Source organism: Nicotiana tomentosiformis, chromosome 12, assembly GCF_000390325.3.
Source record: "Nicotiana tomentosiformis chromosome 12, ASM39032v3, whole genome shotgun sequence".
In the NCBI taxonomy this organism is placed as follows: domain Eukaryota; kingdom Viridiplantae; phylum Streptophyta; class Magnoliopsida; order Solanales; family Solanaceae; genus Nicotiana; species Nicotiana tomentosiformis.
This window is the reverse complement of record NC_090823.1, coordinates 35,786,339-35,811,644: the sequence shown is the minus strand read 5'-3', so window position 1 is coordinate 35,811,644 and position 25,306 is coordinate 35,786,339. Positions and strand designations below refer to the sequence as shown.

Genomic DNA, 25,306 nt, shown 5'->3' with positions numbered 1-25,306 from the left:
TGCTAGAAATCATGTTTAGGCTATTTACTGATACTACTGGACCCATAGTGGTCTTTCTTTGCTGATGAGTTATTTGCTTAATTGCAGTTATGTACTTAGTCACATTCATCTTTACGTATCATATCTCGGTCTCTATTATCATATATTGTCACACCTTGTATCACTGATTAGGGCTGCTTAGCATGAGTGTTGTGAGCCCAAGAGACTGGAGAGATTGATGACTGAGTGAGGTCGAGGGTGTATTGTGAGAGATATTGATGGGATCGGGATGCATGTTGCAGCAGGCTTTATTGATTCATGCCAGGATTTGGCTTATTATAGCGCTTGGTCTGGATATTCCCCTCCGGAATCTACACATCCACAGTGGGCACAGTTGCTACGGATTTTTGGGATGGATCTGCCCTGGATGTATTTATGTTTGGGCTGGATCTGCCCTGTACAATATTGAGTGAGTGACTGAGTGTGCTGAGTATTGAGCATGGTGAGTAAGAATACGAGACAGTGAGATTGAGTACTCTGAGAGTGTGAGTACATGAGTTCATCACTGAGATGCATTGCATTTGACATGCGTACTTGAGATACAGGCATAGAGATGCATTTTCTTACACTACCCTATTTTTGGTGACATTCATGATTTCACCTGCATATTGACATGTAGGCATAGAGATGTACTTTCCTCATGCTACCTAAAAATGAAACATCTTATTTACTATTGAGAGGTTTTTGGGGAAAATCACAGTTTTCAAACTTACTCATATGTTTTTGGTGTTTTCAGTGAAATATTTGGGATATATTGTTATACTTGAAAAGCATGCCTATTTTCTGTAACTGCGGACGAGTTGAACATCTTATATCTGAGTTATTTTCTTATACCATTTTATTATATTGTCATGAACTGTGGCTGGTTATTGGAGTTGGACTCTGACCCTTGTCCCAGCTCGTCACTACTTTCAACCTAAGATTAGGTTTGTTACTTATTCAGTACATAGGGTCTGTTGGACTCATACTACACTTCTGCACCTTGCGTGCAGATGTTGGATGCCGCTATTGATGTGTATGGTGCAAGCTGGCTGTGAAGATGAACTTGCATTCTAGTTATAGCTATCACTTGTCCTTGGTAGCATTAGATTCGAATTCTGTTCATTTACATTTCAAACAGATATTGTATTTATTTCAATTTAGTCTTGTAAAAATCTAAATCTTAGAAGCTCATGATTTATACTACCGGTACTTAGGGAATTCTTTGTATAAAAGCAGTTGTATTATCTTTTCTTCTCTTAATAAATCTCATTAAATTGGATAGTTAGTTATTGGCTTACCTAGTGAGTTGGGTTAGGTGCCATCACGGCTAGTTGGATTTTGGGTCGTGACAAAAACTCTACCAACATCATTGTTATTGGGAACCCACCTCCAGCAGATACATTACGAGGACACAAACTCTCTATGCACCCTATGTGGATTCTTAGGGCATAAACACAACCAATGTATAGTGAAGACACAATCTCAGGTAACCACGAGAAATGAAGAAAGTACAAGCCAATCAGCATCTGAAGGGCCTTGGAAAACAGTTGTATACCCAAAGAGACAAGGCAAAGAGTAGGCAAACATTCACAACCAAAACCAAGTACCAGTTCCAATACCATTAGTTATACCAAACGCAGGATTGGGCAATTAAAGTAAGGAAGATCAAAAGGAAAAAATGAGCAAGGAAGAGGAGAGTCAAACCACTATCATCATCAAAGAGGGCAAATCAATGGTCAACACTGACGAAGGAACAAAAAGAAGCAATGGAATAGACATCAAATCTACAGTACCCAAAACTTCAAAATCAATGCACAGTACATGCAATTATCTCACAAATCCTGACGCCAAGACAAAGCCATGCAACCCTAATCCCACCCACTCAATGGAGCCTACTCAACCACAAACGGAGACAAAAATTACACTTATACGTAGTCTATCCACGTCATCACATGACATGGCATGTGACGAAACACCCACACACGGTGGGAAAGACACTAACAAAAAATCCTCTTCATCCTTAATACACACGCATAATCTCTTCTCTATCCTATCAAATACACAAACTGACAACACCCTACATAACACCTATGACAATACTAAATCAAGTAATGACTACCCCCCCTCCCCCACCTACACCCCTACTAACAATCCAGTCACTAATGCGCCCCTACAATCCTAAAATGACCTTTCCACCAAAAATAACCTTTCCACCAAATACCTTCCAAATATCCCCTACCCTACTACTAAATCACCTGAAATAAATGACCAAAAAATTATCCCCACGGAAACAACCGGTCCATCAAATATTTCAGCCTAAAAAAGGTAACAAGGCCCACACCGCATTACTGAAGAAGCTCATTCAAATATATCCAACCGGGATATATATAACCAATCTATAAAATCCTCAATTTTCCCTACTGTACCCTCTCCCCCCCCCCTCCTCCCCCATCTAGAGTAGGTATGATCGCCTGTAACAGTGCATTAAATAAATGACAGGCACCTACAAAACCAAACCCACCCCTATTATCAGACTGCACTGGTGCCGGCGGGTCAAATCCCATCACCCTCCATCAACATGATGAATCCCTACCTCTACCTACCCAAGCCCTCTGTCCCCCACAATCAACTTATTAAAACCACTAACACCCCAATCTAAACCACACTATCACCAAACGCAGAACAATATCGCACACTACAACTGAAGAATGCCTTGATCACCTCTCAGAAACAACACATGCCGGAACTCGGGGGAACCAAGCAGGAGAAACCTGAGCAGCGATATGCGCTACCAACAAGCCCCTTCCCAACTCACCATCTACCCCATACTACGGACACTCAAATACACTCAGTCACTCAAACTTTCTACCTCCAAACCACATTCCCTCCGATGGGTTACCACTACCCTTTGAACGAATACTACAATCCCTACCAGTTTCCTCTAGCCTACGAAAACAACCTCCAACTACACCAACAACAGTACTACCATCAAGCAATCTAAACCCCATCACCACAGCAACAAGAGGAAGCACCACCATAATAACTACTAAGGCACTGAAATTTTAATTTCATGGTGCAACAAGTAACTCTGCTAATTGAGAACATGGCCACTCTATCAGACTATGTCTCTTAAGGAATCCACTCAAAGATGAGTATGCAACATGCGCACCAACTACTACAAGTCTAAGAAATCATAGCACTGGAGCTCAACAATCAGATCTTGGACATGCAAGCAGTAGCAACCACACAGCAAGCAGCAGACCAGCCTCCGATTGGAATACACCTCACTACCCAACTCATGGAGCTCATCACCAACTATAGCACCCCAGCACGCTTCACCAGAACCACATGAGGAAGAACAAGTTGTACCGCTCTTGCCACAGTTCCTACTGGAAGAGCTATAACGCTTGAAAACTCCACCACCACCACCACCACCACCACCAGGGATAGCAGGCATAGGTCCATCTCAGACAAGCATCCTAGATCAAGTTCTCTAGAATATCACAATAATGGAGCCTCTGACACTCACCCTGCCCAAAACTCTGAAAGAAAATTTCTTATAAGTGTCCCTCTACTGGTCACGAAGATGGGCATTAACATGAGGATCTACCCCATCGACCCCTTATCTTACTCCATTGTGATGGTTCCAACACTGAGGGAGCAAGCCCCCTACAAGAACACAACAACTACCAATAACTATCTCTTGCTTAAAACCGCACAAGGAATCAGCAAGAGAGGTCAGCACAAAACACACCCTTAATAAAGATACTGTTATGGAACTGTAGGAGAAAAATGCAGCTAAGTTCAAAAGGAATCTCAAAGCAGTCCTCTCTTGGAATAATCCCAACATGGTCTGTCTCATTAAGATAAAAATAAAGGAAGCAGCACACAAAGCACTAATGTTGGAGCTAGTGTTTACCAATATGCTACACGTTGATGCAGTAGGCTATTCAGGTGGGCTGATTATGTTGTGGAAGGATCATGAAGTGGCTCAGGTGGACCCCATTGTAGTTACCAATCAGGAAATCCATGAAAATGTTCAGGTAAGTCCCACTAGCCCACTCTAGATACTATCTCTTGTTTACGCAAAGACTAGTTTTAATAATAGAAAAATACTTTGGGATAATCTAGAACAGATTTCTGTAACCCATACACTACCTTGGGTCCTGTGTGGGGATTTTAACGAAATTAATTTTATTGCGGATAAATTTGGGGGAAACCCTATTAATAATAATAGAGAAAATACCCTACTAACCTATCTCCAAAATATTAACATGGTAGATATGGGGTTTACGGGCCCAAGATTCACCTGGTCAAACCTTAGAAGTAGTAGAAATAGCCTAATCTTAGAAAGAATATATTGTTTCTACGCAAACCTATCATGGCTTAGCCTGCACCCTGACTCCACTATCACACACCTCCCACACACACACTCAAATCATTGTCCACTCCTATTGTCACTATCAAAAACATCAAAGCCTAATAATTTATTTAGGCTGGAAACCATGTGGTTCAACCACCCAGATTTTAACAATATTGTTACTCACCGCTGGAACCAATCCTCCATATATCATTGTGCTTTAAAGAACTTCACCACCCACATCAAAGATTGGAATAAGTCTACTTTGGGGAATATTTTCCACACACAAAAGATCCTACTAGCAAGACTAACATGACTTCAAAATATGAACAATCCTAATGAATCTCTATTCCATCAAAACCTTGAAGATAACCTCCGAGAACAATTTAATTTAGTACTAAAGCACGAAGAAGATTTTTAGAAGTTAAAATGTAGAGTGCAATGGCTAAATGAGGGTGATGCAAATACAAAATTCTTCCATACTTCTACTATCTAAAGAAGAAGACGTAACAGGATACTAGGATTAAATGACTGTGTGAGTAACTGGACATACGATCACAAAGAAATTAACTCTATTATCATCTGAGCTTATTTCTAGCAACAAAACTTCCCAGGAACGCTTTGACTACGCTCTATCCAAGAAGGCTAGAAGCCAACTATCAAAGCCCATTTCATAGGAAGAAATTCATAGAGCAATAAAATCTTTCAAACCCCTCAAGGCGCCTGGGCCGGATGGACTCCATTCAATCTTCTTTCAAAATCACTGGAATTCAACCAAGTGCACTGTAATCCAAATTTGCAAAGATGCTTTTGAATCTTATACCATTCCAAGTGAGATACATACAACATTTATCACACTCATACCAAAAGTTAAAAACCCTTAGCACATATCCTAATATAGACAAATTAGCCTGTGCAACACTGTCTATAAAACGATTACCAAAATTTCTTTTAGTCCGACACGCTTCCAAACACGTAGCACACCTTCCCGGCCCCCACAAGCATCCCCTTCTCAAGGGACCAAAAAATGCCTTTTGCAATCACTTATATTAAATTAAAAGTAGTATATATGTACATAAATTATGAAAACCATTTTACTCGAGACCAAACATGAAATTGCATGAGGAAGCATCCAATATGGAAGGAATTATGTCTCTCCATATGATAGCGATGATGACAGATTTGTCTAAGGTCCAGATGACTTAAATATTGTAAGAACCTCGTCCCATGAGTGGTTGGAGATCTTGGGTCATTTTGTTTTTCAACTGTCCGCTGGTAAATCTGGTCTAGAAGTTTTTGTTTGGAGAAGGAACAATTTGGTGTAGTGTTGTGTCATATCAGGTTCGTAATATTATCAACAGGATTCGCCCATTCCTCAAACATCTCATTAGTCCCAATCAATGCAGTTTCCTCCCAGGTCAAAGGGTTGTTGACAATACAATTATAGTACAAGAAGCAATTCACTCCTTCAAACGCGTTATCGAGATATTTTTTAAAACAATCATTTTGACGAGGTCAAAGAAACTTTATCAAAGTATAGAATTGAGCTATGGACCGTGAGAGCCAATTATCGAAAATGTTTATAGGACCTACGGGTTATACAATTTAAAGAAAATATTGCTTGGGAGGACCATAGTTATTATTGCTTATAGATACACATTTTAGTATTTACCATATATTGTCCGATGAGACACCTTACTATGCTAGCACTATCGTCAAAATCCCATAGCAATGGGTGAGAGGGCCTCGTGACCGGGCGATGGTTACTATCGTCAAAATCCCATAGCAATGGGTGAGACGGCCTCGTGACCGGGCGATGGTTACTATCGTCAAAAGCCCATAGCAATGGGCAAGGCGGCCTCGTAACCAGGCGATGGTTACTATCGTCAATATCTTTCGGGTGAGATGCCCAAATTGACCGGGGGATGGTCAACATACAGATATCAATTAGTGTTATAGTTATAACTATTGGAACTCTATTGAGAGATTTACATCCTATTGGAAGATTACAACATATTAAAAGATTTACATTCTATTAAAAGATTACATTCCATTGAAAAAATTATAGCCTATTGAATGATCTACAGTCTATTTAAAGGTTTACAGCCTATTGAAAGAGTTGCTCTACTGAAAGAGTTACAGCTTATTAAATATATTTTTTTATTATTGATTTTATGAAATTTCATACTTATTGTATTTCATGTATTTTACGTATTCTTAAAGTATCGTTTCAACCTTATCGGAAGGAATTAATGATACTTACGGGGTACGATTGCTATGAAATTATTCTCAGCCTCCCATGTGGGGCAACATATTTGATGTTTCAGATATTGTGATATTAAAGTTGACAGAACATGCTAGGCGTTTTCTCCATTCTCTGCTTTACTTGGTAAACCCCGCTTATTTTGTTAGTGGGTCTATGTCTAGAGATTTTATTATGTTTAGTTATTCTATAGATGTTCCAATGACACTGTGGGGAGGTCTAGTCATGTGGATGATATTTATACTTTTTTTTAAAAACTCTCATGTTTATTCCGTACCTATGTATCTTGGCCAAAGACCTACTTATATTTTTTTTAAAAAGACATTTAATTAAATAATTCAAGGGTATTTTAAATGTTTAAATGATCTTCAAATCTTGGAATAATCATGAATGGGTAGATATGTTCAAGTGGTTCGCTCGGTGTAAGTTGAAGACACTGGGTGCCGGTTGCGCTAGTCTTTTTGGGGCGTGAGACTCTCAAACATTTCTATTGGAGTTCCATTTAATATGTTGAAAATGGAACTCCAGATCAAAAGTATATCCTTCAGTTCCTCATTAAGTCATAAGATGTGACGAGTTTAAATTCAACTTGTTTCTAAATATAAAAATGTGTTATTTTTTGTACCACATGGACAGAGGAGTATAATCAGCTGTAAAATTGAAGAACAATTTAAGGTATCTTCCAAGAAAATCGTGGCTTACAATACTACTACCCACACTGGATATATATACCTAACTAAACAATTAACTTTAGGAATCAATAAATCAAAGTAAACAGTATATATACAGGACATATGTCTTACCCGCATTGACTTGGTATAAACATTCGATGTGAGTAAATTTTTACCCACATCAGTAAATACGACTCTTGTTGTCCCTTGGGAAAATATGATCTTTAGATTCCTTCTCGACGAAATTCTCAATATAAATCCTTTTGTTATTTCCGCTCTTTTGTTTCCTCTGCCGCCTGCATCTAGTTAACCTCACCATCTCATACAAATATATGATTACAAGATTAAAAAAAAATGACAATGTTAAAGCAAAGACAACAAAGTCCTAATAAACCAACACAAGGTACTATGCTCTTTTTCATCATCTTATTTTATCTGACTATGTCATTTTCTGACTTTTTTTAAAGAAGTTGTTTTAGTACGTGAATATATAGTTCTTTGCGTCCATTTATTTTTCTCTTAATTTTGTTTGAAGGATGGTTTGGTTATAGTACATCAGTATATAAAAAATAATTTTTGACTTATATATGCATTCACTCTTTATAATAGTTAATGACCAAACGTTGGAAAAAACGTTGTCCTTTTTCTTTCTATATATAACTGCCAAACTATATAATACAAGAAAAATATGGAGTAATAGTTAATGACAAAACATATATTGGATACAGAGCAGAGGCAAATAATACCTCCTCAACTCTAGCAAAAGTGAGAAGAGAAAAGTCTTAATATACAGCTATAAAAAAAAGGTAGTTTCTGCTAAAGCACACAGTTAGCATACCATACCTGTTTGGATTATTATCTAGCATTGAAGAGGTAAAATAAATCTCTTAGTACAGACTAATTTTAGATACGATCTTATTCCAAATTCTTGACTATTTTGTTGATTCTTCGTTTTGCTTTGAAGCTTTTAAAGACGGAGATTGGCTTAGCAATTGGGGGTGCATTTATCTCCTAAGGCCTTGCAGTTCTCTTTGATAGGCTTGCTCCTCAGGGTGAGCTGCTGAAGATGTTTCAAAAACATATGCATGATTTTCGGCTATTTAAGAAGTTGAGGATGACTTTGCTTGGTCTTCAAGTTGTGCTAAGCGATGTTGAGAACAAGCAGGCATCAAATCTGTACGTGAGCCAGTGGCTTAAAACATAATGGAAGAAATCAATTATGAAGTTTTGAGACTTAAAAGTGGAAGGTCGGCATCAATATCTTGAAGAAATAAACAACCAACAGGTAAGTGACCCTAACTTGTGCTTGAGTGGTGAATTTTAAGTTAACATAAAACAGCAGTTGGAAGACACTGTTGAAACATTGGAGGAGTTGCAAAAACAAATTGATTGCCTTGACCTCAAAGCCTATATGGATTCGGCTAAACAAGGAAATACTAGACAAGAAACTTCTGTAGGTGATGAATCTGATATCTTTGGTAGGCATAATGAAATAGAGGAATTGGTTGACTTTATTGTCTATTGATGCAAATGGAAAAAATTTGGATGTAATTCCTATTGTTGGAATGGCCAGTATTGGCAAAACAACACTTGCTAAAGTTGTTTACAATGATGAGAAAGTGAAAGACCATTTTGATTTGAAAGTTTGGTTTTTGTGTGTCTGAACAATATGATGCTCCCAGAATAACAAAAGGGTTACTTAAAGAAATTGGATCATTTGACTCTATGGTTGGTGCGAATCTTAATCAGCTTCAAATCAAATTGAAGGAAAGCTTAAAAGGGAGAAGGTTTCTTATTGTTTTAGATGATGTTTGGAATGACAAATACATCGAGTGGGATGACTTGAGAAATCCTTTTGCACAAGGAGAGATTGGAAGTAAGATCATTGTGACGACACGTAAGGAGAGTGTTGCCCTGATGATGGGTAGTGGGGCCAGTGGCGGACCCAGAATTTTGTGCAAGCGGGTTCAATCTTAGAAGTATACAAATTTAGTCGTAAAATAGTAGTTGTCAAGTGGGTTCAAATAAAATATTTATGCAAAATTTACACAGTTTTAATCCTAATTTATACATATACACAATATTATTTTGTAAAGTGAGTTCAGTTGAACCCGCTAGCCACCACTTGGGTCTGCCACTGAGTGGGGCCATTAACGTGGGACTCTATCTAGTGAAGTCTCTTGGGCTTTATTCAAGCGACATTCATTAGAAAACATGGATCTTGAAGAACATCCAAAACTTGAAGAGGTTGGAAAGCAAATTGCCGCCAAGTGCAAAGGATTGCCTTTAGCTCTAAAGGCACTTGTCGGTATGTTACGCTCCAAATAGGAGGTAGAAGAATGGAGAGTCATTTTAAGAATCGAAACATGGGAACTACCAAGTCGTTCGAATGGCATCTTACCAGCATTGATGTTGAGCTACAATGATCTTCCTGCACATTTGAAGCGGTGCTTTGCCTATTGTGCAATATTTCTCAAAGATCATCTATATTGCAAAGAACAAGTTATTAATCTGTGGATTGCTAATGGTCTTGTACAGTGGTTACAGAAAGATGAATCAATTGAAGATTCAGGAAACCAATACTTTCTCGAGTTGAGATCAAGATCATTGTTTGAAAGGGTCCCTAAGTCTTTTCCAATGAGGACTGAGATGTTTTTAATGCATGACCTTGTCAATGATCTGGCCCAAATTGCATGTTCAAAACTTTGCTTCAGGTTGGAAAACAACAAAGGATCTCATATGTTGGAACAAACTCGACACTTCTCATATTCAATGAGCTTTGGAGAGTTTGAGAAATTGAAATCCCTATGAAAATTGGAGCAATTGAGGACATTGCTTCCCATAAGCACGCATCGCTCTTTTCCCATTTACAACCTAAGCAAGAGGGTGTTGCATAAAATACTGCCAAGATTAACATCATTAAGGGCACTATCATTATCTGGTTATGACATTAAGGAGTTGCCAAATGCCTTGTTTATCAAATTAAAACTCCTAAGATTTTTGGACTTTTCTTGGACAGCGATAAACAAGTTGCCAAATTCAATTTGTATACTGTATAACTTGGAGACACTTCTCTTATCATATTGCCGTAATCTTGAAGAGTTACCACCACATATGAAAAAGTTGAACAACTTGCGCCAACTTGATATTAGCAACATTTCTCGCTTGAAGATGCCACTATATCTAAGCAAGTTCAAAAGCCTCCATGTTCTAATGGGAGCTAAATTTCTTTTAGGTTGATAGAATGGAGGTTGTGAAGGCAAACATGAGAGAAAAGAATCATGTTGAACAGTTATCAATGGAGTGGAGCGAAAGTATTGCTGAGAATTCACAAAATGAGCGAGACGTACTTGATAATTTACAACCAAATACAAACATATAAATACTCCGAATCACTGGATATAGAGGGACAAAATTTCCAGATTGGCTAGGTTATAAATACTTAAGCTGGTAGAAATATCTCTTAGCAACTGCACGGATTATGATTCCTTTCCAGCACTAGGACAACTTCCTTCTTTGAAAGCCCTTGCCATCAGAGGGATGCATCGAATAACTGAGGTGGCTGAATAACTCTATGGTGGTTTGTCTTCCAAAAAGCCATTTAACTCGCTTGAATTTGCAAATATGCTGGAGTGGAAGCAGTGGCATATACTAGGGAATGGAGAGTTCCATACACTTAAGAGACCTGTAATTGAAGATTGCCCCAAGTTGATCGGGAAGTTGCCTGAAAATCTTTGTTCTTTGGCAGTATTGATAATTTCAAAATGCCCTGGACTCACTTTGGAGACACCTATCCAACTTTCAAGTTTAGATTGGCTTCAAGTTGTTGGTTCTCCTAAGCTTGGAATTCTTTTTGATGATGCTGAAATGTTTACATACCAACTTCAGGGAATGAAGCAGATAGCTTCATTAAATATTGATGATTGTCACTCTCTTACCTCTTTACATATTAGCAGTCTGCCAATACCAACAGATTAAGAATTAGACCTTGTCATCTCCTTACACGGCTTTTGATTCCCACTGGGATCAAAGATCTGCAGATTGATGAATGTGAGAATCTTGAAATAATTTCAGCAATATTCAGGATTCAGATGACCTCGTTGTGTCATTTGTCTATTTACAAATGCCAAAAGTTGAAGTCATTGCCAAAACATATCCAGGAACTCATTCCATCTCTTAAACATCTCTCCTTGCGTTATTGTCCAGAAATTGAGTCCTTTCCTGAAGGAGGATTGCCATTCAATTTAGAAGTCCTTCTGATCGAGTATTGCAAGAAACTGGTGAATGGCCGAAAGGAATGGTTTTTACAGATACTCCGCCGTCTCACAGAATTAACCATCATTCATGATGGTAGTGACGAAGAGATTCTTGCTGATGAAAATTGGGAATTGCCTTGCTCCATTCGACGTTTTGAAGTAAATAATCTGAAAACATTAAGCAACCAAGTTCTCAAAAGCCTCACTTCTCTTAAATATCTATCTATTCGTAATTCACCTCAAGTTTGGTCACTACTCGAAGAAGGTATTCCCTCGTCCTTCACTTCACTTTGAAGTCTAGATATCAGCTACTGCGATCAAATCCAATCTATTCCAGAATTAGCGCTTCCCTCCTCCCTCTCTGCCTTGACCTTCTTCGATTTCCCTAATCTCCAATCTCTTCCAGTAAAAAGGATACCCTCTTCCATTTTTTCACTATCTATTCTCAACTGCCCATTGCTTCAACCACATCTAGAATTTGAGAAGGGGGATTACTGGCCAAATATTGCACAAATTCCCACCATAAGAGTCGACATGGGATATCTGTGATGATTAAACAAATGATGCTCTCGTAGATGTAAGTTATTCTTTGCTTCAGTAGGTTATTATGTATGATTTTCGGATATCAACTTGGCTTTTTTTTTCCTTTCTTCGTCAGGATTTTGGTAACAATATTTAAGCCATTATAGCTCTTAGCGCAGTTGGTGAAAGTAAAATTGTGCTGATATTCCCTATTGAATTGAAATGCTCTTAACTGTCATATTAAGATATGTTAGCGATTTTGTTATAGCTGAGTGTGACATTATGCTTATACTTTGAACTGTAAACATTGCACAGAGTAATTCTTTGTTTATTGTGGATTTGTCAGCATATAGATTTGATCGTAGCTAGTCTGAGGCATGGCTCTATTAATTTTCATTTTCGTCCAAATTATCAAAAGACATCAGAAAGTAGTGTTTGACATGATGGAAACATTTTGCTTGAAATCAGAAATCAGTATGTATTTGTGCTTGAAGTTTCATTTCTAGTAGAAACTAGAAAGACATAAACTTGGTGGTATGTCAGAATGATGTATATATCTCTTTGCTATTAATGATCATATAGCAATACAATCAATTAGAGCTTAGTCTTGTTTAGTAAAAGCCAACAGAAATTTTTAATTTTTTTATGTATGTTATGAGAATTACCGTCTCTGGAATGGATTTACAGCTAAGTAAGAACAACTTTTCTATTTTCTTCTATTTTGTAGGAATTTGATAATTGTACAAGGTTCAATCGATTGTTTTCTCTGCTCTATTTTGAGAATGATCTGCAACAATACAAAGTCATTTCCTCATGGAATGTTCTTTCAGTTTTTAGCCGAAGTTTGCGCTCTCTATTAATTAAGTATTCAATGGCTGGAAATGAGTCCTTTGCAGTAGCAAAAGAGAAATTGAAACAGAGGGATTATATATTTTCAAATCTTCTACTATCTTTTTTAAAAAAAACATTTATACAATTTATCAGTCGTTTGATCTGTTGGCAGCGCGCATAGTTGAAAGGATATTAACTTTGCAATTTTTTGAGGTAGACGAACTTAAATCAGAAAACACTAGTTAAGAACTTTGCAATTTTTAACAAGTTTATATTTTTTTTGGTTCCTTAAATAGTCATCTGCGAACAGTCATCATTTGCAAACAATCATCTACTATAACTAGGGAGATTAAAGCAAAATGCCTAAAGAAATATCAACTACAAACGGTCTTTTATTTTTTATTGAAGGAAAAGTAAGCATACAATAAGACTTTTGAGAATAACAATCTCCTCAATCATATCCCTCCCTATATTTGTAACTTTTCACACAAGGATTTCCAACTACTATCTAAAAAACGATAATAGGCATATCTGAGAACACCAAGGAAATGCGAGTACAAACAGAGAACAAACAACAACTTAAATTCATAAAGTATACTCGCATCGCAAGACAACATGAACCTCGACAAGTCATTAACACAAGAACGGCCAAGGGATCACACATTCGAATACAACATAATAAAGTTCAACAAGAAACAAGTAAAGACAATAAAGGCAGGTAAAAGCATGAAACAGTAAAGACGTTCATTTAATACAGGTGAAAGCATATAGCAGGTAAAGCGGATAATAATCAAGGAATGAATAAATAAAAACATGTAATACATAAATGACAGGCAATAAGTAAAGGCATAAATAATAAGTAAAGATAGGTAGCAATCAAAGCATGTAACAAGATATAACATGGAATAAATGATGACATGATGATAAATAGTCTACCCTGCATGTTGTAACGACCCGACTTGTCGTTTTGAGTAATTACTCTCCTTTCTACTATTTGAAGTATTGAATAGCTTCATATGATGTATTATGACGTGTGTGAATCGTCGGTTTTGATTTTCAGGTACTTCGGGATTAGTTCGGAAGAATGAATTTCATGTTGGAAGCTTAAATGAAAATGATTGACCGGAGTTTGACCATTGTACAAACGACTCCGGAATGGAGTTTTGATAGTTTCAATAGCTCCGTATGGTAATTTTGGACTTAGGAGTGTATTCGGATAATTATTTAAAAATCCGTAGTTAAATTTGGCTTGAAATGGAAAAAATAGGAAATTTAAAATTTGAAAGTTTAAGCGGGGAGTTAACTTTCTGATATCGAGGTCGGAATCATATTCTGGAAATTGGAATAGTTTTGTTATGTCATTTATGACTTGTACGCAAAATTTGAGTTCATTCCGGATTGATTTGATATGTTTCGGCGCGAGGTTTGAAAGTTGAAAGATTTAAAGTTTATTAAGCTTGAATTGGGGTATGATTCGTAGTTTTAGTATTATTTGATGTGATTTGAGGCATCGACTAAGTTCGTATGATGTTTTAAGACTTGTTGGTATATTTGGTTGAGGTCCCGAGGGCCTCGGGTGGATTTCGGATGATTAACAGAATTTAAGTTGGATATTCCTAGAATGTTCGACGTCGATTCTTCAAGAATACGTGGTATCACATTAAGCAAATGAGATCCAAATTTAGTTTTGATTGAAGCATTAGATCCGTATTGAAATTACGGAGCCATAGCAAAAAGAATCGTCGATTTTGGACATCGTATGAGAGAGTTATGCCTATTTCCGTGTCGAAAATGATTGTCTGTCGCCGTCAGCGCCAAGGGTAGCGCCCCCACGCCACCTGTGGAGCCACAGACAAAAAAAAACCCCATAAAACGGAGAATTTTGCCATTTTTACTCATTTTTGAGTTTGGGAAGCTCGGTTTAGGTAATTTTTGGGCGATTTTCATGGGAAAGCATTGGGGTAAGTGTTCCTTATCCTATATTGATTATATTTCATGATTCCATATTTATTTACATCATGAATCCGTGAATTTATGGAAGAAAATCAGATTTTTATAAAATCTTCCAAAAATATAAAATGAAGATTTGAAGGTCAATCCGATGTCGGAATTTGATAATTTTTGTATGGTTGGACTCGCATCGTAACGGGTGTTTGGATTTCGTAAATTTTTTTGGGATTCGAGACGTGGGTCCCACTGTTGATTTTTGAATTAATTTTGGATTTTTATTGTGAAATTTAGCATTTTCATATGGAATTGATTCCTATACCTCGTGTTGATTGTATCGAATTATTTTGACTAATATTCGAGGCGTTCGGAGGCCGATCACGAGAAAAAGGTTTATTGGAATAAAGAATTTTCTCGGATTGAGGTAAGTAATTCTTCTAATCTTGGAGCTGAGAGTATGAACCCTGATTATACGTGTTATGTGTTTAGTGTTTGAGGTGACGCATATGCTAGGTGACGGGCGTGTGGGCGTGCACCGTGCGAACTGTAATTCCGTTATTCCTGTGGTACAGTGTAGTTACCCGAACTTATCTATAATCATGAAATATCTACGTACTAGAATTATCGAGCTGTGACTCATGTTAAAAATAATGCTTGTTGGTATTATTGGGACTCACTGAGGTCATTTCTGCTGTCGATTTATTTGTTTAAATTGTAACTTCATACCCAGTCATGTTCATTCATTTCATATCATCTCTCAGTCTCTGTTGTTATTTATTGATTCATCATATCATCATTTTGGGCTAGTTTCATGACATTGTGAGCCCGAGAGATTGGAGAGATTGATGACTGAGTGAGGCCGAGGGCCTGATTGTGAGGATAATTATGGGATCGGGTTGCACGCCGCAGCAGGCCAGATGGGCTTATTATAGCACGTGAGTTGTCCGTGCGGATCCAGATATTGATACTATAACATGTTAGTTGTCCGTGCGGATCCAGATATTGATACTATAGCACGGCAGTTGTCCGTGCGAATCCAGATATTGATACTATAGCACTTGAGTTGTTCGTGCAGCACGTGAGTTGTTCGTGCAGCACGTGAGTTGTCCGTGCAGATCCAGATATTTATACTATAGCACGTGAGTAGTCCGTGCAACATATGAGTTGTCACTGCGGTTCATAGCGCTTGGGCTGAAGGAGCTCCTCCGGAGTCTGTACACACCCCCAGTGAGTGCAGGTACCTACTGAGTGCGAGTATTGAATACCGAGTGCGAGTACCGAGCGATTGGGAGGATTGAATAACTGGGAGGACTGAGTGAAATGATACTCTGAGAATATGCATATGGTTTTATCACTATGTTGTATCGCATTGACATGCACACTTGACATACAGGCATAGAGATACATTTTCCTCATGTTGTACGGTATCACGTCATTCATGACTTCTCACACACATTGGCATATGGGCATAATGATGCATTTTCCACTGGCTATGTGAAAAGAAAATGAAACATCTTATTTATTGGTGAAAGAAATTTTGGAAAAATTACTATTTTCAAACTTACTCATATTTTTGGCAACTTCGGTAAAAGACTTGAGTTTTCACTGATACACTTGAAAGGCAGAGCTATTTTCAGAAATCATGATTAAGCTGAGCATTTTATCTCTGAGTTACTTCTTTTATTACTTGCTTTACGTTGTTATGGATTGTTGATGGCTATTGGTGTTAGACCCGACCTTTGTTCCAACTTATCACTACTTTCAACCTAAGGTTAGGTTTGTTACTTATTGAGTACATGGGTCGGTTGTACTCATACTACACTTCTGCACCTTGTGTGCAGATATTGGATGTTGATGTTGTTGTGATCGACAGGAGCTAGATTTGAAGACGTACCTACATTTCGGTTGTATCTGCCTCTTGTTCATGGTAGCCTTAGATATATAAAAATATGTTTATGTACGTTTCGAACAGATGATGTACTTATTTCATACCCGCTTTGTAAATTCTAATCTTAGAAGCTCATGATTTGTACTACCAGTCCTTAAAAAAATTTTGTCTAAAAGCGGTGTATTATCATTTCTTATATTAATAAATCTCATTAAGTTGGACAGTGGTTAATTGGCTTACCTGATGTGTTGGGTTAGGTGTCATCACGACATGCAGATTTTGGGTCGTGACACATGCTTGCACCCATGACATCGCATATACACTCGTCACCTTGCATATACGACGTCCCCACATATAATTCACGTAGCAAATAGACCAAGCAAGTTCTAATTCCCTCAAGTCAAAGTTAACCACGAGACTTACCTCATTCCGGAACACAAGCAACCACGGCTTTTCCTTTCGGACAAGCCTTCAAACCAATTGAATCTAGTTAAGTAACGTTCAAACATTTCAACACAGGCTTTGGAAACTACTATGGAATTCATATCTGAGATATAGAAACCCCGAGCCCACGTGATTGAATCTGAGACTCTCACCAAATCACGATTACCCATTTACCCCTGAGCCCGGATACGTGATTTGTTCTGAAATCCGACCTTAATTCGAGGTCTAAATCTCAATTTTATGAAATCCCTAAATTCTACCCAAAATCCTCAATTTCTACTATGGAATTCATAGATTTGATGATAAATTCATGGAAAAGTAATTGAAATTGATTGAAAATAAGTTAAAGTTGCTTACCAATGAATTTAGGAAGCAAATGCTCTTTAAAAATCGCCTCTATGGAGTCTAGGATTGAAAAATGGTATAAAATGAGCTAAGTCCCGACTTTCCCATCTTTTACCCAGTTACAAACATCGTGATTGCGAATATGCGGTATCCGCAAATGCGAACCACTGATCGCAAATGTGATCAGCTTTACAACCCCTTAGATGTTGCATATGCGACTATTCTTTCGCATTTGCGAAGAACCCCTTTATCGCAAATGCGGTCACCTTCTATCCGCAAATGCGACCCTGTCTTCGCATTTCTGAAACTGCCTGTCCGCTGCTCAATGTCGCAAATGCGGCTGCTGGATCGCAAATGTGGTCACCTCCTATCCGCAAATGCGACCTTGTCTTTACATTTGCGAAGTCTCCTGTCCGAGCTCAATTACGCAAATACAAGCAGTCACTCGCAAAAGCGAGGCTCGCATTTGCGAGCAGGTACCTCGCAATTGCGAGATCTGCAGGTAGGAAAAACCAGCAACCCTTCAGCTATTCAAAACATTTCACAACTCGTCTGAAACTCACCCGAGCCCCCCGGCTCCAATTCGATCATTTACACAAGTATAATTACATCATACAAACTCACTCGCTAACTCAAATCATCAAAATAACATTCAAATATCAAAAATCAATTATCAAAACTCAAAATTTTCGACTTGCAACTCAACTTTTGCCAATTTCGCATAATGCGCCGAAACGCCCTTCCAAACATGCGTAAAGTCCAAAAACATCATACGAACCTACCGGAATCGTCAAAATACCGATCCGATGCCGTTTACCAAAAACATTGACCGTGGTTACTCAAGCCTCATTTTAAGTCAAAAAATCGTATTTTCTCAAAATTTAACATAAGAACTTTATGAAAAACGATACGACTATGTACACAAGTCATAAATCATCAAATAAAACTATGAGAGGTTTCGGAACACGAAAAAATGAGCTAGTATGCAAAACGATCTATCGGGTCATCACATTATATGTATTATATATACTGGTAACCAAAAATATTATGGCGAAGGATCAAAAATATCCCTACATTACGTTGAAATGGAACAATTTTGTCCTCCGTTAAAAAAGTGACTCGTTCCTATCTTTGTTATTCTTATGGGCTAATAGCAGCAGCTAAAAAGCAAATTTAGACCATTCGTACAGTTCAATGGCAAATTCGATCCTTTTTTTAATTCCCCCTCCCCTTTTACCACCCCACCTTCACCCCCCCCCCCCCACCCCCTTGTATTGTTCACAGGCCATTCTGTGGTATAGTCCAGTGTATAAATCAGGTACTTATTTTTATTCTTGGTATATGAATAACTTTCAAATAAGGTTGTACCGTAAATAATTTGCTTGTGAGAAGAATTAAACTGCAACTATATAAATGATTGCATTACTGTATTTATAAAAAAATAAAAATAAAGGAAATAATCATAGCAATCTCAAATTAGCAAATGGATGTCAATTTGGAAATTTATATATTTCCAATTAACTAATCTTAAATAAGAATCTTTTTTCACTTTTTCATATACATTAATAGCATAAAAAGTTATAGTAAAATTTACTTGGATACGACAAGGTTGTTGCTGTTCTATTTTTAATGTTATCATATGAAACTTGTTATGAAAAATTATTTGTTATCGTAGATCAATTTAACATGTTTGTATAAAAATACAATAAATTATCAGCCCATAGAGAGTAAATTAATTTTTGAAGTTTCAATGTTTTGGTCATTTTAATTTTTAACATGTTGGTATAAAAAATCAATACATTGTCAATGCATAGGAATGAGACATTTTTTTAATGGAGGGCAAAATTATTTTTTTCGCATAATTTAGGGACAATTTTAATTTGATTCTTTTCCGAAGCAATTAACAAACTTCATTTCCTTCTGTCTTTCTCTCCTTTTCCTTTTCCCTTTTTTGGTTTACGAGGGAGGGGCCTGACGGGGATGAGATGTTACCAATGTTGCAAGCGGCCTATATTTATTTACTCATTTAGTATTCTAAAAACACTTCATTGACTAACGTAAAGCCTAATTTAAGGAGGAATATCATATCAAGATTTCCTTATTTTCATAGTTCAAATTCGAAATTCTTGTTAAGGGTTAGAGGAAATTCTGACAAGAGGGGTTGCTCTGATGGTAAGCAACCTCCACTTTCAACCAAGAGGTTGTGAGTTCGAGTCACCCCAAGAGCAAGGTGGGGAGTTCTTGGAGGGAAGTATGTCGAGGGTCTATTGGAAACAGCCTCTCTAACTCATGGTAGGGGTAAGGTCTGCGTATACATTACCCTCCCCAGACCCCACTAATGAGATTATATTGGGTTGTTGTTGTTGTTTGGTTGAGGAATTTCATTGATACCATCACATGGTCAATAGTAAATGTCTATAAAATCTTAAACGCAACTCAAACCCCAAACATCAGCCTTAAATGTGACAATTTTTCAAGACTATATAAAGAGAATATCTCATCCGAAAGATGCTTCTTGCTTCAACTAGTGATGATGGACCTGTTCCATATTCTTACATATTTCTAGTTAGGGGTGTAAAAAGAAAATCGATAAACCGTACCAAATCGATAATTTGAGTCAAACCGAGAAAAAAAAATCTGATCTGGTTTGGTTTGATTTGGTTTGGTATTAAAAAATTAAACCCGGCCATAATTGGTTTGGTTTAGTTTTAACTAAAAAAAGTTAAAATGAAACCAAACCAACCCGATAGTACATTTATATAGTTTTTAAAAATATTTTATACATATAAATATTTATTGTAATGTAATTTATAAATATTTCTTTAACTTTTTCACAGTTTTATCTTTTAACGTATTATTTCAAGTTTAGACTTAACATTCTTGAATGATAAATAAATTTTAAAGCCCATAAATGTAGTAACTCAAATAAAGTTCAAATCAATACTAATGCTAACAAAAGAAATTTAATTAAATACTAGGAATGACGATAGTATTGGATAATTATTTTAGTTTTACATTGGTTTTAATGAAAATGCATAAGTTAGTTTATCTTTTTCTTTAGTGCTTAGTTATGTACTTAATATTAATACTTATTAGCTATACTTATTTTAGCGTGACCTATATAGTATTTTTAGATTATGTTAATTTTCTTTAAGGATTATTAATTAGCAATATTTATTTTATGTAATTTTATTATTTTATCTTTATTATTGAATATTTTAGTATAATGCTATGACTTATATCATATTATTATGTTAGTTTCTTGGAAAATATATTATATAGTTGTATTTTACTAGGACTTAAGAAATATTTGGAGCACAAGTTACATATTTTATGCTATGAAGACTTTACCGGAAAAAACTCCGAAAACCCGAAAAATCGAGATTGAAAAATCCGACTTTGTTGGTTTGGTTTGGTTTATCAATTTAAAAACCCGACACCATTAGTTTGGTTTGATAATTAAAAAATCCGAACCAATTCGACCTATGTACACCCCTATTTCTAGTGATGATGCACCTATTCCATAGTCTACATATTCTAAAAATTGTATATTATTAGAAAGAAATTAAAGGGCTAACTCGTCCTAGCCAATGACCGGCTTAAGGCTAGGCTTTGTAGTCGTTCATCCTAACTCATCAGATTCTATAGCTTGTGACAACGAACTGTTAGGTGTGAACAAAGTTCCACATGAAAAGTAGAAAAAAATAAGCTACTTATAAGAGGGATACTTTTAATGGTGTGAGGTCTTTTGGGAAAAACCGTACACGCTTGGCCTAAAGCAGACAATATCATACCATATTAAAAGTATGTTTGATCTATTTTAGCTCAACAACTGGTATCAGAGCCAATGGTTGGCGATACTATTAAGATGGCGGAGTGTAGCGTGGGGGGCCGACTCAATGCCTTTGCCAGTTTACGAGGCTTACTGTGATGACCCAATATGTTATCTTTAAATTTAATATTTATTTTTGTGTTCTGAGACTTCAAATAGTACCATTCAATTTTTTTCGACTTGCGTGCGCAATCCGTAAATTTTTCCGAAAAGTTTTTATATGAAAAATGACTAAAATGTGAAATAGTATTTTAAAACTCACTTAAGTTGACTTCGGTCAACATTTGGGCAAACAAACCTGAATCAGTATTTTGACGGTTCCGATAGGTCCGTATCGTGATTTGGGACTTGGGCGTATGCCCGAAATCGAATTCGGAGGTCCCTAACTCGAATTATCGCCATTTAACGGAAACTAAAAATCTAAAGGCTAAAGACTTTCAATGTTTGACCACAAATTGATTTTTATTGATATCGGGCTCGGATTTCGATTCCGAAAGTTGGAATAGTTCAAGTATCATTTATGACTTGTGAAGTAAATATTCAAGTATTCATTCCGGATTCATTTAATACGTTTCAGCACGGGTTTTGTAAAGTAAATATTTCATGAACTCATAAGTCTGAAACGAGGTATGAATTATAATTTCGACATTGTTTGACATTATTTGAGACCCCGAGTAAGTCTGTATTATGTTACGGGACTTGTTGGTATATTTGGACGGGGTCCCGACTAACCCGAGTGTGATTCGGATCGAAATCGGATCAAATTTTAGACTTAAGCAAATTCTGAAATTTTGTTGCATCTCGTATGTTCGCTTCTGCAAAGCCTTGGCGGCAAAAGTGGCTCCGCAAAAGTGTGAAGTCCATCGCATAAGCGAAAGCAGAGGAGCTCGGCAAGAAGCCGCAGAAGCGAAAATCTGGACGCTTCTGCTAGTCCGCAGGAGATATTTCGTTCGTAAAAGCGGAAGACAGCGCAGATGCGCATTTGGCATCGCAAAAGCGACGCCGCAGATGCGGCCATTTCGTCGCAGAAGCAAAAATTCACAGAAACATAAGGGATCAAAAATTAGTCATTTTGCCATTTTTGTTTGAGTTTTAAAACCTCAGTTTTTGGGCGATTTGAAAGAGTTTTTCACGAATTCGGACTGGAAAAGTGTGCCTTATCATATATTGATGATATTTCATAAATCTATGTCTATATTCATCATTTATTTCGGATTTAGATAGAAGAAATTAAATTTTTTGTAAAACTTTCCAAAAATAAAAATTTAGGATTGGAAAGACAATCCGATGTCGGAATTCGATAATTTTAGTATGGTTGAACTCATATCGGAACGGGTGTCCGAATTCCGTAATTTTTCATCGGGTTCCGAAAAGTGGTCCCCACATTGTCTTTTCCAAAAATGACTTAAATTAAGTATCTTTTGAATTATGAATAATTTCTAAAGCTTAAATTGAATTGTTGGTAAGTAAATTGCTAGGTTTGATTGGTTTGGAGGATAATTCGGAAGGAAAAGTCGTGGTCGAGTGATCACTTGAATAGCGAAACAAGGTAAGTGTCATGGTTAATCTTGACTTGAGGGAATAGAACCCTTGAATTATTTGTGTAACGACCCGGCCGGTCGTTTTGAGAGATATAACCCTGTTTTTCCCATTCCTACTTCTTTTTGTATTATTCAGCTATATTATGTTATATCGGGTTAGTTGGGTTCGAGTCCGGAAGAAACTCGGAGTGAAATGAGACACTTAGTCTCATAATTGAAAATTTTAAGTTAGAAAAGTGAATCGGATATGGAACTATATGTAAACGACCTCGAATTTGAATTTTGATGATTCCAATAGCTCCGTATGGTGATTTTGGGCTTAGGAGCATGTCCGGAATATTATTTGGAAGTCCGTAGAGGAATTAGGCTTGAAATGCCGAAAGTTTTATTTTTGAGAAGTTTGACCGGGGGTTGACTTTTTGATATCGGGGTCGGAATCCGATTCTGAAAATTGAAATACCTCTGTTATGTCATTTAGGACTTGCGTGCAAAATTTGAGGTCAATCGGACGTGATTTGGTATGTTTCGGAGTTGTTTGTAGAAATTAGAAATTTCAAAGTTCATTAGGCTTGAATTGGGGTGTAATTCATTATTTTAGCGTTGTTTGAGGTGATTTGAGGATTCAACTAAGTTTGTATGATGCTTTAGGACTTATTGGTATATTTGGTTGAGGTCCCGAGGGCCTCGGGTGAGTTTCGAATGGTTAACGGATCAAAAATTAAACTAGAACAGCTGCTGCAATTTCCTTCTGTTGGAAACTGCTTCTGCCCAGATGTGAGCCCAGATCAAGCACAGGGTCGAGGGCCACGACCGAAGCCCAGATCGAGCTCAGGGCCGAGGGCCACGACCGAAGCTCAGATCGAGCTCAGGGTCGAGGGCCACGATCGAAGGCATGATCGAGCCTAGAGTCGAGGGCTACGATCGAAGGCCGGGTCGAAGTCGTAATCGAGAACCAGGATCGAGGGCCAAGATCGAGAACCAGGATCGAGGGCCAGGACCGAGGAACAGGATCGAGGACCTCGATCGAAGGCCAAGATCGAGGGCCAAGATCGAGGCAGAACCGATGATGTCTGGGCAGAATTATAAAAACAGAGACTTCGTCCCATTTGCCATTTTTGACGTATTGGAGCTTGGGGAGAGGCGATTTTTGATATATTTTTCAAGGAAAACTTGAGGTAAGTCCCTTGTGATCATTTCTACTCCATAATATTGAATTATCATCGAGTAATCCGACTAGATTACATAATTTTGAGGTGTAAATCAGAGATTGAAACTTAGAAATTTGGAAATAAGATTTGTAGATTTGAGGGTCGAGTTGAGGTCGGATTTTGGTAAAATTGGTATGGGTAGACTCATGGTTGGATGGGCTTTCGGATTTTGCAACTTTTGTCAGGTTCCGATACGTGGGCCCTACATGTAATTTTTGAGCCGATTTCGGGTTTTGGTCTAATTTTGAAGCTTTTCTTGTGGAATTCATTCCATTAGCGTATATTGATGGTATTATACTGATTGTGAATAGATTTGGAGCATTTGGAGGCAGAGTCCAGAGGCAAGAGCATTGCGGGGTAGAGATTTGACCGGTTTGAGGTAAGTAACGATTGTAAATCTAGTCCTGAGGGTATGAAACCCCGGATTTTGTATCATTCTACTATTTTTAGTGATGCACATGCTAGGTGACAGGCGTGTGGGCGTGCACTGTTGGGGATTTGTGACTTGGTCCGCCCCGTAGCAACTGTAAAGTTGCATACTTTGTTGAAACCATTGATACTTATATGATTTAGAAAGAATTTCTGTAAATTGGGTTGAATGCCATGTTTGGGCCTTGCGCCAATGCTGTTTGGACCCTTAGGGGCTGTTTTGTATCATCCTCTCACTGTTTTCGATTGAAAATCTATACTCAGTCATGGTTATACTTGTTTACTACATAACTCAGTTTTATGACTCTATTTTGATGCATACAAATGTTTTGGGCCGAATGCCCTGTTTTACTGAAATGCCCGAGTGGCTTGATTTGTGAGGATGAGTGTGGATCGGGGCTTTCCGCCTGCAGCATACTTTATTATTATCGCACGTGAGTTGTCCGTGCAGATTATAGCGCTTGGGCTGAAGGAGCCCCTCCGGAGTCTGTACACACCCCCAGTGAGCGCAGGTACCTACTGAGTGCGAGTGCCGAGTAACTGGGAGGCATGAGTGATTGTGAGGTATGCCCGAGTGGCAAGAGTGATTGTGAGGTATGCCCGAGTGGCAAGAGTGATTGTGAGGTATGCCCAAGTGGCACGAGTGACTTTGAGGTTGGCCCGAGTGGTTGTTTATGATTTCATCATTTTGCTCACCTTTGCATTGAGCCTTTGTTTGAGAAACTGTTGGAAAAATGTCTTTAAAAAT

At 37.5% G+C, this 25,306-nt stretch overlaps 1 pseudogene; it reads left to right on the top strand.

Moving 5' to 3' along the window:
- The first annotated feature begins 3,869 nt into the window (after positions 1–3,869).
- On the top strand, positions 3,870–13,183 carry LOC104110294 (putative disease resistance RPP13-like protein 1; annotated as a pseudogene).
- The last annotated feature ends 12,123 nt before the right edge of the window (positions 13,184–25,306 follow it).